The sequence below is a fragment of the Pinus tabuliformis genome, chromosome 5_2 (assembly GCF_031772625.1).
Source record: "Pinus tabuliformis cultivar Carrire ecotype Pingquan chromosome 5_2, CPIR1, whole genome shotgun sequence".
NCBI classification, from domain to species: Eukaryota; Viridiplantae; Streptophyta; class Pinopsida; order Pinales; family Pinaceae; genus Pinus; species Pinus tabuliformis.
Window position 1 is genome coordinate 696981406 of NC_142306.1, and position 15899 is coordinate 696997304.

The window sequence follows — 15899 nt, forward strand, 5'->3', positions numbered from 1 at the left end:
CATTTCTTTTTGTCCAGATCTGAATGGGTAAGTACTAAGAAAAACCAGTTAAGAATTTATTAATCAAATTAATGTCGTCAGAGAACTTATGCTTCTTTACATGTACATTTCTTTTTGTCCGTCTGTCTGGACATGTTGCACGATTTCTGTTAATAAGAGACTTGAAAAGTACTTTTTTTTTGTGAGTAATCGGTCTCTTATTGCTCGTCAGGTTTCCAAAGGTCTCATGACACGTCTTGCAATCTGCCAAAGATATGTATCACTCACTTTGCATCTATTACTACGGAGGAATAGGAATAGGAATAAATAACGGCAAAGGAATAATAATATTATTAGGACTATATCATAAATTAATTATCTCATCATATCAATATATAAATAAATAATTTATGAGATATAATATGTTAGGGTAATAAATAATTTATGAGATATAATATGTTAGGGTCGGATTAATTCAAGTTAAATTAGGTTAAAGTTACATAACAGCGATTTTTTTTTTTTAAAATTTAAATATAGTTAAATTAAAGCAAAAAAATAAAGAAAAGTATAATGTGGCAAAGTATTTGAGTATTGTGTATAAAATTGGTATTTTCTACCAGGAAAATAGTCTACAATTGAATTTATTGAAGTTATTGAGTGTTTTGTACATTGAATGTTTTTATTAGTAAGTGACTTTTGTTGTTGCCAATTGTTTAATAATATTTAGGTATAAAAAGCTAAGAGCATTGCCCAATTCATCAAAAAGGTTGTTCGTTAAGGTGGTTGATTTGTCTAATAAAAATTGAATGTAAAAAACTACAAACATAGCCCAATCCATAAAAAAAATTCTCTTCGGAATCTAGTAACTAGCAATTGCCCAAAAGTTGCAAAGAGAGGCTGATAGGTTTGTTAATTTGGAAAAGTTGTATGAAAAAGGCATTTGTAGACATGTATGCTATATGTTTTGTATTGTCCAAAGCAGGGAGATCAACTTTTGAAGATGAAAAGTCATGCATTAGATCCCAGTTTTAATTAAAGCTAACTATTACCAACATCCCAACTGAAAACTATAAAAATTATATTTATGTTTGTTTTAGATCAACTTTTGAAGATGAAAAGTCATGCATTAGATCCCAGCTTTAATTAAAGCTAACTATTACCAACATCCCAACTGAAAACTATAAAAATTATATTTATATTTGTTTTAAACACAGTGACATTGCATTCATGGATATTTGAGAAGATATTAAGAAGAAAAATATTGAATCAAATAAATTCATCGTGTGTAATACCATGATATTAAATGTGGTTGAATCAAGAACGCTATTAACATCACTATTGCAACTTATAACGTTGACTGTTGTTGGATGAGGGGATAAAACCAAAATTTGAGACTAAAAATTTCAAGAAAGAATGATGCACATTGACAATGTAAACCCGTTACACATTTTGAGCAATAGATGTTCAATATTCACTACATTATACATTAGATGAATATTGTTAGGCCAACTTGTTCCAGGTTTTCAATACATAACCTTGCAAAACATTTGTTTCTGAATTCTACAGAAGTATAGGATCATTAAAAATGTTAGCAAGGTAATGGTAAACACGTGTTTTTTTTAATTTGCAAGATGTCCGGGAAAAGAAAATCAAGTTTATGAGAAATTTTTTGGCATAAATCACATGATATTTCATTTGTCGACACGTTTCAAACCAACAAGTGTGGTTCGTCAGGACAAGTTGAAGAATGAGATCTAGTTTAGCATATTAAATAGTTAGAGCAGAACATCCAACGGCTATATTTCTTGACCAGGTAATGACTATATTGTCTAACGGCTAAATTTGACGAGGAAATGGTTAGATGGACTGGATTAGAGGCAAAATCTATGTTTAAATAAATAAGTTAATTCAGTTTGTTATATTGTAATTAGAATAAAAATAAAGGGACCATTTTATAAACTTATAGTTATAAATATATATTAAAATAAATAAATTATAAAATAAATTAATATAAATAATAGTTAATTATAAAAGTTATTACATATATAAATATTAGAGTAATTAATAGTTAGTTATAAAAGTTGTTAAATATATAAATATTAGAGTAATATATTTAGTTATATTCTTATTAAAATACGAGTTAAAGGGACTATTTTATAAATTTATATTTATTAATAATAATAATAATAATAATAATAGTTATTTATAAAAGTTATTAAATATGTAAGTATTAGAGTAACTTAAGGGTTGGAAAAAATATTTTAATATTTAAAATTAATTAATAGTTTATTTAAGGGTTAAAAATAGCATATTATCATAATTTCAAGATTATTTTTATTGTTAATTAAAATTATTAGAATAAACCTAATAGCATAAATTGAGTGCTACTAAAATACCTCAAATTATAACAACCACACCTTAAAGAACAAAGGCCACAGGATACGAGAGACAAGGGGAATTTACTTAAAAGACAACAAGATCAAGCTAAACCTAGGGAGGGGAAGAATGGAAGAAATGGAAGAGAGGGCTGGGACCCAGCAACTACCGATCTTCCAGCCATCCTCTCTATTAAGATTGAATGGCCTTTTTTCAATCTCAAGGGCTTCTCTAAATTTCCGGTGATGGAAATGTGAAACTTTAGCAATAACACTAGCCTCCTCAATACAAACAAGATGATTGGTTTTCTCCACATGCTCTGCCAAAGCAGAAGACTTGGTTCTCCTATGCTTAAGCTTGGCTGCGTGCTCACTAATCCTTTGATTAATGGAGTGACCTGTCTCACCAGTATAGGGGGTCCCAGAGGAACAAGGAATAATATATACCCCTTTCATGTCCTTAGGGTTGATAGGATCCTTTACAGATCTGGCGGACTTACGAATGGTGTTAAGGGGTCTAAAGGACGATGGGACATTATGTTTCCTAAGAATCCTCACAATTTGATCAGTGGTCCCTTGAACAAATGGAAGATGGACACCTAGAATCCGTTCCTTCGGTTCTCTTTTAGTTAAAGAATTCTTGGCCACTTTGAGGAAAGCCTTCTGTCCCAAGTATCTACTATAACCGTTCTCAACAAAGACATTAAGGAGATGGGATTTCTCCTCCTCGAAACTCTTTTCATTAGAGATCCTTAAGGCACGAGTAGCAAGGGTGTTGAGAACCCCCAATTTTTGAGCCGGGAAATGGTGGGAACTAGCATGAAGATATTGCTCCGTATGAGTTTTCTTACGAAACACTTGGTGAGAGAGGGAACCATCACTATTCTTAGAAATAAGAATATCAAGGAAAGGGAGGAAACCGTCGACTTCTTGTTCCTTGGTGAACTTAATTGTCGAGGATTGATTATTGAGATGATCGAAGAAGAGATCTAACTCCTTTTAGCTGTGAAACCATATGACATTAGTGTCATCTACATATCTCTTCCAAAGCATAAGCAGGAGGCGGGTTGAGTTAAGAGCCTTGGATTCAAAATCTTCCATAAAAAGATTTGCAACAACAGGGGATAAGGGAGAGCCCATGGCAACTCCACAGGTTTGCTCAAAGAACTCACCTTCAAAACTAAAAAAGGTTGAAGTGAGGCAGATCTCCATTAATCGAGCGGTATCAGGATTCGTTAAACGGTTGATCACTTCCATGGCCTCATTTATAGGGATGCAAGTGTACAGGGAACAACATAAAAACTGACAAGAATGTCTCCAGAGTCCAGCTTAAAGTCCTTGAGTTCCTCAATAAAGGAAGCAGAGTCTTTAACGAAGGACTTTGTACAACCAACTAAGGGTTTAAGCTTTAAGGCAAGAAACTTAGCAAGAAGATAGGTAGGACCTCCAATGGTGTTGACTATGGGCCTAAGGGGAGCTCCTTCCTTATGAATTTTATAGAGACCATAGATTCTAGGCGTGATAGGATTGCTCTCAATGAGTTTATGGTGCAGGGGACTCACTGAGTTACTAGATCTAATGGCAAGGGCCACATTCCTGGAAATCTTCTTTAGCGGGTTTTTGGGAAGCTTCTTATAGCTTCCACTATTATGAAGATGATCCAACATCTTATTGCGGTAGTCTTCCTTGTTAAGAATGACAGAAGCCCCCCCCTTTGTCAGCTTTTAGAACAACAATATCATTGTTCTGATTTAAGGATCTTAGGGCTTCAAATTCATCCCTGCTAAGGTTGCTTTTAGGAGGCTTAGCTTTCCTTAAGACCACAGCACAATCCTACCTAATAGTGTTTTTAATACTATCAGGTAAACCACGAATCCCAAATTCTATGTCACAAATAATGTCATCCACAGGGATCTTCTTAGGGGCCAAGGCAAAGTTTAAACCTTTGCCTAAAACCTTAAAAACAGAAGGGGGAAAGGAGAAACTAGATAAATTGATAACCTTATTATTAATATGAGATGGAGGGGGAGGATTAATATCATTTATACTATGACTCTTCTTAGAATTATTGTTTATATGCGAGTCTAACTTATTATTATTATTAATTATCTTACTATTCATAGAACTATAATTATTTACTTCCTTTTTCTTCTTCTTCTTCTTATTATTATTATTATTAACCATATTATAATTATAACTCTTATTATTATTATTATTCTTAATATTACTGTTATTATTATTACTAATACCTTTCTTATTATTATTAAGATCATTATTATTGTTATTATTATTATTGATATTATAATAATTAATAATAATAATAATATTATTATTATTATTAATATTACTATTTATAATAGTATCATTATTCTCATTATTAGCAAAGAAATTACTATTAATATTATTTTTATTATAATTATTATTATTAATAATATTAATAACCACATCATCATCATTATTATTATTATTACAAACCGACATAGAATTATTAAGAGAACAACGCAGGGGGAGGATAGAGTCCTTACCGACGGAGCAGATCAGACCAGCCTTACCTGGGACCAGAGCCAAGCCATAGTTTAGAATTGGATTGATAGAGAACTGGTGACATTTAGGAATTGAAACACTATCCGGATGAGAAACACAGAGGGAAGAATCAGATGCTGGACATCCAGTCGTGGATGCTGGTAAATCACTTCCGTGCTTAAAGAAAGACTTGCAAACCACGTTGTCTTCCAAACCTTCAATCGGAACTTACACAACTAGATAAATTCCATCTTCATGTAGAGGTAAAAAGCCACCATTCTCCATAGGTTTGAACGCAACCAGGTCAAATTATAGGTTCGATGCACCCTCTATAAATGTGTTAGAAAACCTACACAAATGAATCTAGCTAGTAAAGGTTGAACACACAACTTTGTAGAGCAAAAACACTAAAAGAAAATCGAAAGAAGAAAAGAATGATACATTCGAAAATATGTTACAATGCTCATGATATAGCATCACTGGGTGAAGATCCCAAGGTAATGCACTATAGTGGTGATCAATGAGAAGACTCAACACCTACAACAAGTTCCGGAGATAACTAGTCAGTTGCGGAGTTATAGAAGGAGAAAATCAAGGAGTAAATCACACAAAAGCAATCTTGCATGCAATCCCATGCTCTAACTAAGAGTCCGCATATAGGTGTGTAGTAGTTCCAACACCCCCCCCCACCCCCCGAACACCACTATGGGGAAAAATAGAAAATGGGCCCTGGAAACTAAGACCAAAGGTCACCCAAAATACAATGCAACTTGTACTAAAATTGAGGAAAGAGGGAAAACCTTGTGGGAAACCCCCCCCTCAAAATACAATGTAATAAAAAGAAAAGAGGAAGAAAAATACAGTTGCTAAGCAATCGTGTCCTTCACTCCAAGACGATCGCGCAAAGAGCAAAACTTCTGCTCAGTGAATGTCTTGGTGAAGATGTCTGCAGTCTGTTCTGCTGAAGGACAGAACTGCAAATCAATGACCCGATCATGTACTAAGTCTCTGATGTAGTGCATATGGATCTCTATGTGCTTCGTCCGCTGCCACTGTACTGGATCCCTGCAAAATTTGAGAGTGCTCTGGTTGTCACACCAGATGACAATGGGTTGGTGGAATTGGACGCCCAACTCAGTGAGGAAGTGCTGTAGCCACAGAGCCTGAATGGTGATGTTGACTACTCGGTACTCAGCCTCAGCTGAAGAGAGAGCAATAACAGCCTGCTTCTTGCTCGACCAACAGATAGGGCCAGATCCTAGACTGAGTGAATATCCGGAGGTGGACTTGCGATCAATGCTGTCTCCCGCCCAATCAGAATCTGTGAAGCCAAGGAGATTCAATGCAGTGCCTGCTGCATAGTGAATCCTGAAGGTGATGGTGCCCTGCACATATCGGAGGATGTGCTTGGCAGCATTCCAGTGTAGCTCATGCGGCTCCTGCATGTATCTGGAAACTGCCCCTACTGCATATGAGAGATCTGGTCTGGAGTGGGTGAGGTACAATAAGCTCCCCACTAGATGTCGGTAGAGAGTGATGTCAACTAATGGAGTGTCACCTCCATCCTCAAGGCGGACCCCAGATAGAAAAGGAGTCGGTGCTGGCTTGCAGTCAGTCATGCGAAATCTCTCGAGGAGATCCCATGCATACTTAGCCTGAGAGAGTTTGATGCCTGTGGCATTCTGGCTGATCTCAAGACCAAGAAAGAAGTGTAATGGACCCATGTCTGTCATCAAGAACCTATCATGCAAGGCCCTCTTGACTGTAGCAATGGCTGAAGCCGAGCTGCCAGTGATTAGGAGATCATCTACATACAAAACTAAGATAAGAAGAGAATCATGTGTCCTAAGCATGTAAACATTCGGATCAGACTTACATCTTTCAAAGTTTTGTGATAAGAGAAAAGAATCCATCTTTGCGTACCAAGCTCTCGGGGCCTGCTTAAGGCCGTAGAGAGATTTCTTCAGTCTGCAGACCAAAGATGAATCCTGAATGAAACCATGTGGCTGCTCCATGTAGATCTCCTCAGATAGATCTCCGTGAAGAAAGGCATTCTTCACATCCATCTGATGTACTTCCCACCGCTGGGCAGCCACAATGGCAAGTGTAAGCCGTATGGGATCCATCTTTGCTACTGGAGCAAAGGTCTCATCATAATCAATGCCATGCACTTGTTGGAAGCCTTTGGCTACTAGCCTTGCTTTCCGTCTGGTGATTTGCCCATCTGCAGCACTCTTGGTCCTGTAGACCCATTTGCATCGGACAAGTTTCCTTCCTGAAGGAAGGGGGACCAGATCCCAAGTCTGGTTCTCGAGGAGGGAGTTATACTCCTCCTCCACGGCGGACTCCCAAGATGGATGCCCAGCAGCCTCAGCATAAGACTGTGGATCAGAAGACTGAACCAAATGAAAATGCCAGGAGGGCGATGGTTCAGTGGCAGTGAGGACAAGAGGAGGCTCAATAAACTCTGAGCTAGTCCTCTGCAGATCAGAATTACCCCCCACAAGACCATTTCTAGCAGCTGGTTGGTCTTGTGCATATATCTCACGTAAGCTCCTTGTTCTCTGATTTATGACAGGGGAATATGATTCACTGCTGGAAGCCCGATCTGGGCTTGGATGTGGATCATCATTTGCATGCACTAGATTTGTATCTGAAGACTATGTCTTTGCATCTGCATGCTCTTCCTTAGCATTTGCATCTGAGTGCACTGAGTCATCATCTCGGACATGAGGTAGATAAAAAGTGTCTGCATGCGACGCTTGAGGTGTATGCAAGAGACTTTCCTCAAATTTGACACTTCGCTCAATGATGAGCTTGTCCGTAGAGGGAATCAGGAGTCGATATCCCTTCACACCATCAGGGTATCCAACAAAGATGCACTCAATGCTCTGTGGATCAAGAGCTTTCCTCTTTTTAGAGGGGATCCGAGCCCATGCTCGAGAGCCGAAAACACGGAGGTGAGTGACCTCTGGTTTAGTGCCGCTCCAAGCCTCAAAGGGGGTCTGATCCTTGACAGACCTATGAGGAGATCTGTTCTAGATGTAGTTAGCACAATTAAGTGCTTCGGCCCAGAGCTTATGAGGCAGTGACTTGGCATGCAACATGCAGGAAGCCATCTCTTTGAGAGATCGGTTCTTTCTCTCAGCAACTCCGTTCTGCTGCAGACTGTATGGAACAGTGTACTACAACTGTATGTCAGACTGAAGGCAAAGGTTACAAAGTGCTGTGTTAACATATTCCCCCCCATTGTCTATACGGAGGGCTTTGATCTTTCTCTTTGACTGTGTCTCAACTAGTGCTTTGAAATCTTCAAAGTGCTCAAAAACTTCAGATTTGTTCCTGAGAAGATACACCCAAGTATACCGTGAGAAATCACCAATAAATGTAAGCACATACCTTGCTTTGTTGATGGAAGGATAAGGAAAAGGCCCCATGAGATCACTATGGATCAGATCTAGAGGAGAGGATGCTTTGTGAGTCTTTCCGGTGTCAAACTTTTCTCTGGGATGTTTGCCAAGAACACACCCTTCACAAACTCCTTTGGAGACACTGATATTTGGCAAGCCTTCCACCATCTCATTCTTGCTTAGCTGCTGCATATACCTGTAATTTAAGTGACCAAACCTCTTGTGCCAAAGCCTACTACTATCATCAGCATGTGTAAGCAATAAGGAGGATTCAGATTCAATAAATTCAGAAAATGTATACAGTCTGGCTCCATTGTTTACCTCACCAGTTGCAATTTTGGCGCTGCTATGTAGATCATATATGTTCACTACATCTAGAGTGAATTCCACTCTCTTTCCGGTGCTGGAATGAGTGATCTGATAAACTGAAAGCATGTTTACCGAAAGTTTTGGAACATGAAGCACATCTTCAAAGCTTCTTTGTAAAAGTTCCACTCTACCTTTTCCGGTGACCTCAATAGGTGAGTCATCTCACATGAGGATGGGAGGTCCTTTGCATGCATCCAAAGAGGAATAGACTTCCTTTGCAACAGCCATATGATGTGATGCACCAGAATCTATAATCCATGCATCAGGAGAAGAATTAATTGCAACTAAAGCATGAAAATTGTTACCTTTCCCGTGTGGCGGATCCTCAGTTTTCTTCTTGGCGCCCTGAGGGATGTGGTCCCCAAGGTTGTGCTTCTGAAGGATTTCTGCCATTTGGTCAATTTGTTTCTTCATGCAAGAGGATTCTGGATGGAATCCTCTTTGACAGTAGGTGCATCTGTTTTCTCTCTTCCCTTTCTCATTTCTCGAGCCGGAGGAGTCATTGAAGGGCTTGGTGTACCCTTCCTTCTTTGGATGGGAATGTGCTTTTCCTTTGTCTTTTTACTGCTGATTTTTCTGATTTGAATCAGATCTGTGATTTTTATTGTGGCTGCCATCATGCACAGCAAGTGCATGTGCTTTTGGAGGTTTGATTTTCCCCATGCCAATGAGTTTATCTTGCTCAAAAATAAGGGACTCCATAAATTCTTTGAGAGAAGGCATAGTGTAGGATTTACCTGTTGCGAGCCTTACTGAATGAAATGTAGACACAAAGACAGAGTATTCCGGTCCGAGCTTTGACATAATAGAGAGAACTTGGCGACTCTCCTCCTTGGATTTGTCAATTCCACAACCCTTGAGTTGCAGCAATAGATCATTATATTTGGTGAAGAAGTCTTGAATTCTGTCATAGTTCCGTGGATCCAATGATAGCAGCTCCACTTCGAGCAGATGTCCTTTCATCTCATCCTATTTCCCGTAGAGATCTTCAACCTTTTTCCAAATCTCATTGGGAGTATTGCAGGCAGATAGATGAAACTGCAACTCTGGAGAGATGCACATGCATATGGATCCGTGGGCCTCATCCATATGGTTGAGGTACTTGGATTTCTCTATGGCTGAAGTGGGTTCCACTTCTATAGCCATGGTAATCCTATACAACCCTTTATGACGAAGGTATCGAGCCATTTGGTCCTTCCATTCATGATAGTTGTACGGTGTTGGGATCGATGCTTTGGGAAACTCCATTTTTCTGTCAATCTTCGATCTCCAAGCTGTGATACTTGCAAAATAAATTACTGGTGCACCTTTTATCTAGCAACCTGTGGGCTCTGATACCATGTAAATGTGTTAGAAAACTTGCACAGATGAGTCTAGCTAGTAAAGGTTGAACACACAGCTTTGCAGAGGAAAAACACTAAAAGAAAATCGAAAGAAGAAAAGAATGATTCATTCGAAAATATGTTACAATGCTCATGATATAGCATCACTGGGTGAAGATCCCAAGGTAATGCACTATAGCGGTGATCAATGAGAAGACTCAACACCTACAACAAGTTCCGGAGATAACTAGTTAGTTGCGGAGTTAAAGAAGGAGCAAATCAAGGAGTAAATCATGCAAAAGGAATCTTGCATGCAATCCCATGCTCTAAGTAAGAGTCTGCATGTAGGTGTGTAGTAGTTCCAACACTACTACACGCTGTCTTCCAAACCTTCAATTGGAACCGGCACAACTGGATAAATTCCATCTTCATATAGAGGTAAAAAGCCACTGTTCTCCATAGGTTTGAACGCGACCAGGTCAAATTATAGGTTCGATGCACCCTCCAGAAGAGAAATTCTGAGGGAGGAATTCGGTGCTGGATATCCAGCTGGGGATGCTGGTGACTCACCACCTCGTGCAGAAAACGAACTGCAAATTGCGCTGCCTTGCAGTCTATTAACCAAAACCGGCAACCTTAAATTCAGCCCTGAATTTACCCTATCCTCACGTAGAGGTATACTGGAGTTAAGGGGAGAACGATCCCTTTGATCCCTGGTTATGCAAAGATCAGAATGTTCACCCTTCTCAGCAACGCTGGAACGAAGAGGAACAGAAGAAGATCAGAGCAGATTGAGGGGGCTAGAGGAGCTAGCCTCTGTGCTGGTGATTACAGAGCTATTATTAACCTCAAACGGTGGGAGTAAATCAGAAACCCCACACACCAACCAATCCTTGAGCGCAGACTTCTAGTCAGCCGAGACCAGGCTGTGGGAAGCTACAGAAGATTTTAGGGCTAATTTTTGAAACTTCAAAGACTGTTTCTGCTTTCGAATTTCCTCAAACCACAGGGATTTTAAGGCCGAACAAGCATCGATTCTGGCCCAAAGAGAGGCAGAAAATAAGTTCACAAGATCTAAATGCAATCCCATAAGATTACGAGAGAGCAAATTCAGGGATCTTCTGACCTTGTTGATTTCAGCTCTTAATAAAGCTAAACTAGCCTTAAGGAAAACCCGATGGTTCTGGGGAGTATGAAGGCGATGCTTGATTTGGGCGAAGACCGGGATGATGGAGGAGTCTCTGCATCTTTTAAGAAACGCTAGATCAAACTTCAACTTCGAAACCTGCAAGCGTGCCCGTTCAAATTGGTGAACGTTAGTTGCAATGGCTTTTCCGTGCAGGGATTCAATAGTTGAATTGAGGCTTCCGTGATCCATATCAAGTTTATAAGAAATTTTTCGGCGTAAATCACATGATATTTCATTTGTCGACATGTTTCGAACCAACTAGTGTAGTTCATCGTTAGGACAAGTTGAAGAATCAGATCTAGCTTAGCATATTAAATAGTTAGAGCAGAACATCCAACAACTATATTTCTTGACCAGGGAACAGCTATATTGTTCCAACGACTATATTTCTTGACTAGGTAACAGCTATATTGTCTAACGACTAAATTTGACAAATGAAATATCATGTGATTTACACCGAAAAATTTCTCATAAACTTGATATGGATCACAAAAGCCTCAATTCAACAAAAGAAAATCAATCAAGTAATCAATTAAATAAATTGTTTCAATATATGTCTCGATTATCTAATGTGCCCACTCAAGTCACTCAGTCAATACATGGGTAAAGTTTGAAAGGATGTGTTCTTAATTTGTTTGATTAGTTTTGATGACGTTCTCTATACGGTTGTTGTCGATGGGAAATTTTATTTTTTATTTTTTTGAAAAGTAGTTATGTGCCCTTTCTCTATACATTAATTGTTGATGGGATTTTTGTTTTGTTTTATTTGTTTTTTAATCTTTTCATGTTACAAGGACTAAGCATGTCAGTGAAATGACGTACAATTGTGTTTTTCCAAACAAGGATCCCCACATATTTTCGATTAAATTTAAATTTTAGTTTGAAATGGTTCTTGCTCCTTGGTCCTTGCTCCACACAAAATTGCCGAGTTCAAACACCATTGATTCATTTCATAGGAACACTTGATGTTGTATCCCACTGACTTTCTCAGAGCAACATTAAATTTTGGTAGATCATTTCCTTGTTAAATGTTCATTTGAAATGGTGGTTTTGTTTTGATCTAATTAGTTCAAACAAAATAGAACAAATTGACCAAAAGTGGTAGATCTAATTAATATATTCATGGGTAAAAATACCTTTGTTTCCCTAGAAGAGATGGAGGAGAAAGGAATCTTTCCAAATGACATCTTAATGATTTAAATGGAAACAAATTCTACACACAAAAAACACGTGCAAAAGAGAAAGACATCATACAAGTAGCTAAAGGAAATGGCGATAATAATTTTTTTTAGCCTTCCTAGGGTAGATACTTTTGAAGGGGGTGAAATGGAAACGGATTCTTTAGGCAAAAAACACAGGAAAAAGAGAGACATCAGAAGAAGAGGCTACAAAGTATTTTTTAACCTTTCTACGATAGATAACATGCTGCCACCCACCACAGGGATTGTTTCCTTTTCATCCAGAGGCCAAAATTTAGGGATACCCAACATCCTAGGCAAAGGAAAGCAACACATTCCCCTTCTTATCATAGGGACCTTGGTTGGGCAAACAAAAAATTGTTTTCAAGGGGTTCCCCAATGAGTACATTTATTTTCTTGTCAAATTTGGGATAAGGCCCTTACAATGCATTGTTATTCAAAGTAACTTTCTGCAACGCAGTAAGAGAAGATAAAGTATCAGGAACTAACCCAATTATCATATTATCTCGTTGCCCAAGGTATTTCAGTGACACGTAGGTTCTAAGGTTAGGAATGGGACCTATGAAAGCTTTTGATTGAAGCCAGAGCTGAGTAAGCACAGTAATCCCCGAAATAACCTCAATGGAGCCAGAAAGCTTGGAACCCAATTGATTATTCAGCTAAAGAACCTCAATATTAGACCCCGAGAATGTCTCTTGTACGATGCTCGAAGATTGTTGAAATTCACACAAAGTACTTGCATGTTGGGGAGTGCATGACTGAAGAATGATGGAATCGAACCCTTGACATCGACACTATTGGTCGTGAAGTTTACTAAAGTTGCAATATGCTTAATGCTATCAGGAATAGTTTCTCTGTGAGGAACCTTTTATGATCCAATATGAAGGAGATGTTTAATTCCTTCCCTCATCAACGTGTACTTGAGGCGTGGCATTTAAAAAAAATATTAAGAACAAAATAATAATTTGAACATTTGTCATAAATAAAATATTTCAATGTCAGCTGTAAGTAAAATGTTTTATATCAACTTTATATCAATATATTAAGTTAATGAAAACAAGCAAATCTTATAAAAGAGAAGTGTAATTCAATTAATGATTAACACATAATCTAAATATGATATTTAAAAAAAAAAAAAATCAATATCCACCTTAAGTTCAAAAAATTCATAATTGTTAAAATATTTCAATGGTATGACGCTAAATATGAGAGAGATGTATAATTCCACACACACACACACACACACACACACACACACACATAGCTTAAATCCATCCTAATTTTAAGTTTAATATAAATGTAGTATAAGTAGAAAGGACCAAAATCTTCTTGAAAACATTTTTTTTAGATTGGAAAAATTGAAGAAAGGTTTGATTTATTTCAACCCACAATAAATTTAAATTAAATAGATCTACACTCGTTAATACCCAAAATGCCTCTTTACTTACCTCAATAACAAAATACATGTTTAGGAAATACTGTAACCACCTAGGAGCTTGCATTCAATGTTTCTTTCCATGTTTCTATCTTGCCTTATAAGTCAATGACAAAATAAACAGTAAAAAGAAATACAAGTTTAGCTAATTCCATAACCACCAAGAATCTTTCATTCAATGGTTTTTTTCTACCCTTGTAAGTGCACATTTCAATAAGAAACAGAAGAAGTTGATTGCAAATCCCAAACCATAATGCCATTATGACTACAATATTAGATGTGATGTTCCTCCACATGAAAACTATAATAGATCTGACCTGCAAATATATTAAAATGAAAAATATGCCCAAGAAATAACACGATAGATGATAAAACTTCATATCTTTATTAATATCGAAACCCTTGAGGTAGGGTAACACTATCTCACTCCTTAAAGAAGGAGATCACTACACAAGCTAATGCCTGTCAATACAAAATAATCCTTGACAACCCTCAATGGAGAGTCTCTAGGCTCTATATAGGCTTCATACAAACAATACCATGGGATATTACCATGGGTCTCTAGTTACCATACATCCAATACAATGGGCTTATCACTTTATTCCCTAACTACTTGTGGTGTCATGTATAATGTGGGTAACCACTTTATTTGTTAATTGTGACCCATTTATTTATCATTGTTACATTACATTATTCCTCTGGGTACCTCCTTCAATACCCCATATTATCCCTCTAGGTATACTACATTCCACCCCCCTTAAACATGTTTCATCCCTGAAACATGAAAATAACACAAATAAGAAGATCTACTCAAAAGAGTAGCCCACCGGTACCATGAATGTTCATCTAGGCATCCCAGGGAAAGGTAAACACTCAATCTAGTTGGTGCCTCGTTCGTTTGAGATGGAAGTTAGTTCTAGCGGTTCCTTTGTATTGATGTGATGTGGGTGGATCGTTGCACCTCTATATCTATCGTCTAGAGGTCATTTTCCTTATTGCTAATTTATTGCAACCTTGTTGGTTGTTGTCTTATTGGGTGATGTGAGGGGTGATATGCTGAAGCTTTGACTGATGGAATATCTTTCATGGATTCCTCTACTATTGGTGCCTGAGTGGTGTCTAGTGCTTTTTATGGTACCTCCACTATTGGTGCTTGAGTGATGTTTGGTGCTTTTTCTGTTACTTGGTTTGATGTTTGTGTTTGGTTGTCGACCATCAAAGGCTCATCATTTGATGTGTTAGTTTTGTTAGTTTTTTTCTTCTACCTCCACAGTCTCTACCTGGTTCTTAATGGAAATATCCTACAATGTAATTTCCTTCTTTTAAGTATGAGACCGTTTGTCCAAAAAGAGTTTTTCAATTTCTTTAGGAGGACACAACTTCAGAAACTCACTGTCGAGTGACTTCCACCATATAGCATCCTCATCTTCCAAATAATACCCTATGTAGACGCTCCAAAGTAGTGGGCATTGAGACTTGGGAGTTTTTATACATTATTCAATAGTGGAACCATATCACGTCCTATAAAATCATCTTGGTAGAAGCCATGAAGTAGAAGGAGGGATTTGAAAACAATTCCCTACTTTATGCGGCAAATTTAAAATGGCCACAACTCTATCAATATGACTCAAAATCCTTCTTATAGTATGTTTTTGGAAATGGAATGACCATTCTACATCTTCTTGTGTGATAGAAATCCAGATGTGGGCACTCTAGAAACTAAGATTCATGCTGCAACTGTCCAGTTGTTAGAATAATTTCTTAAAAAAGAGATGATTTTGAATCAGTGATATCTCCCTCATCTGGACTCCGATTCAATTGATTATTTTTTCAATTTGGGTTTTTTTTCAAGAGGATCTCAAATTGACAATTAATTTTTCAAAATTCTCCACAAAAACTACAAAAAAATACTAGAGAGTTGTTGCCCACAAATTGGAGTCAATTTTTTTTATGCAAAACAACTGATTCTAAATCAACGATATCTCCCTCATATGGAATCTGATTCGAGTGATTTTTTTTTGAAATTGAGTATTTTTTAACAAGGAATCAGGTATGATCTGAAAACTCATTGCCCAAAAAATTCCTGCAAAAATGAAAG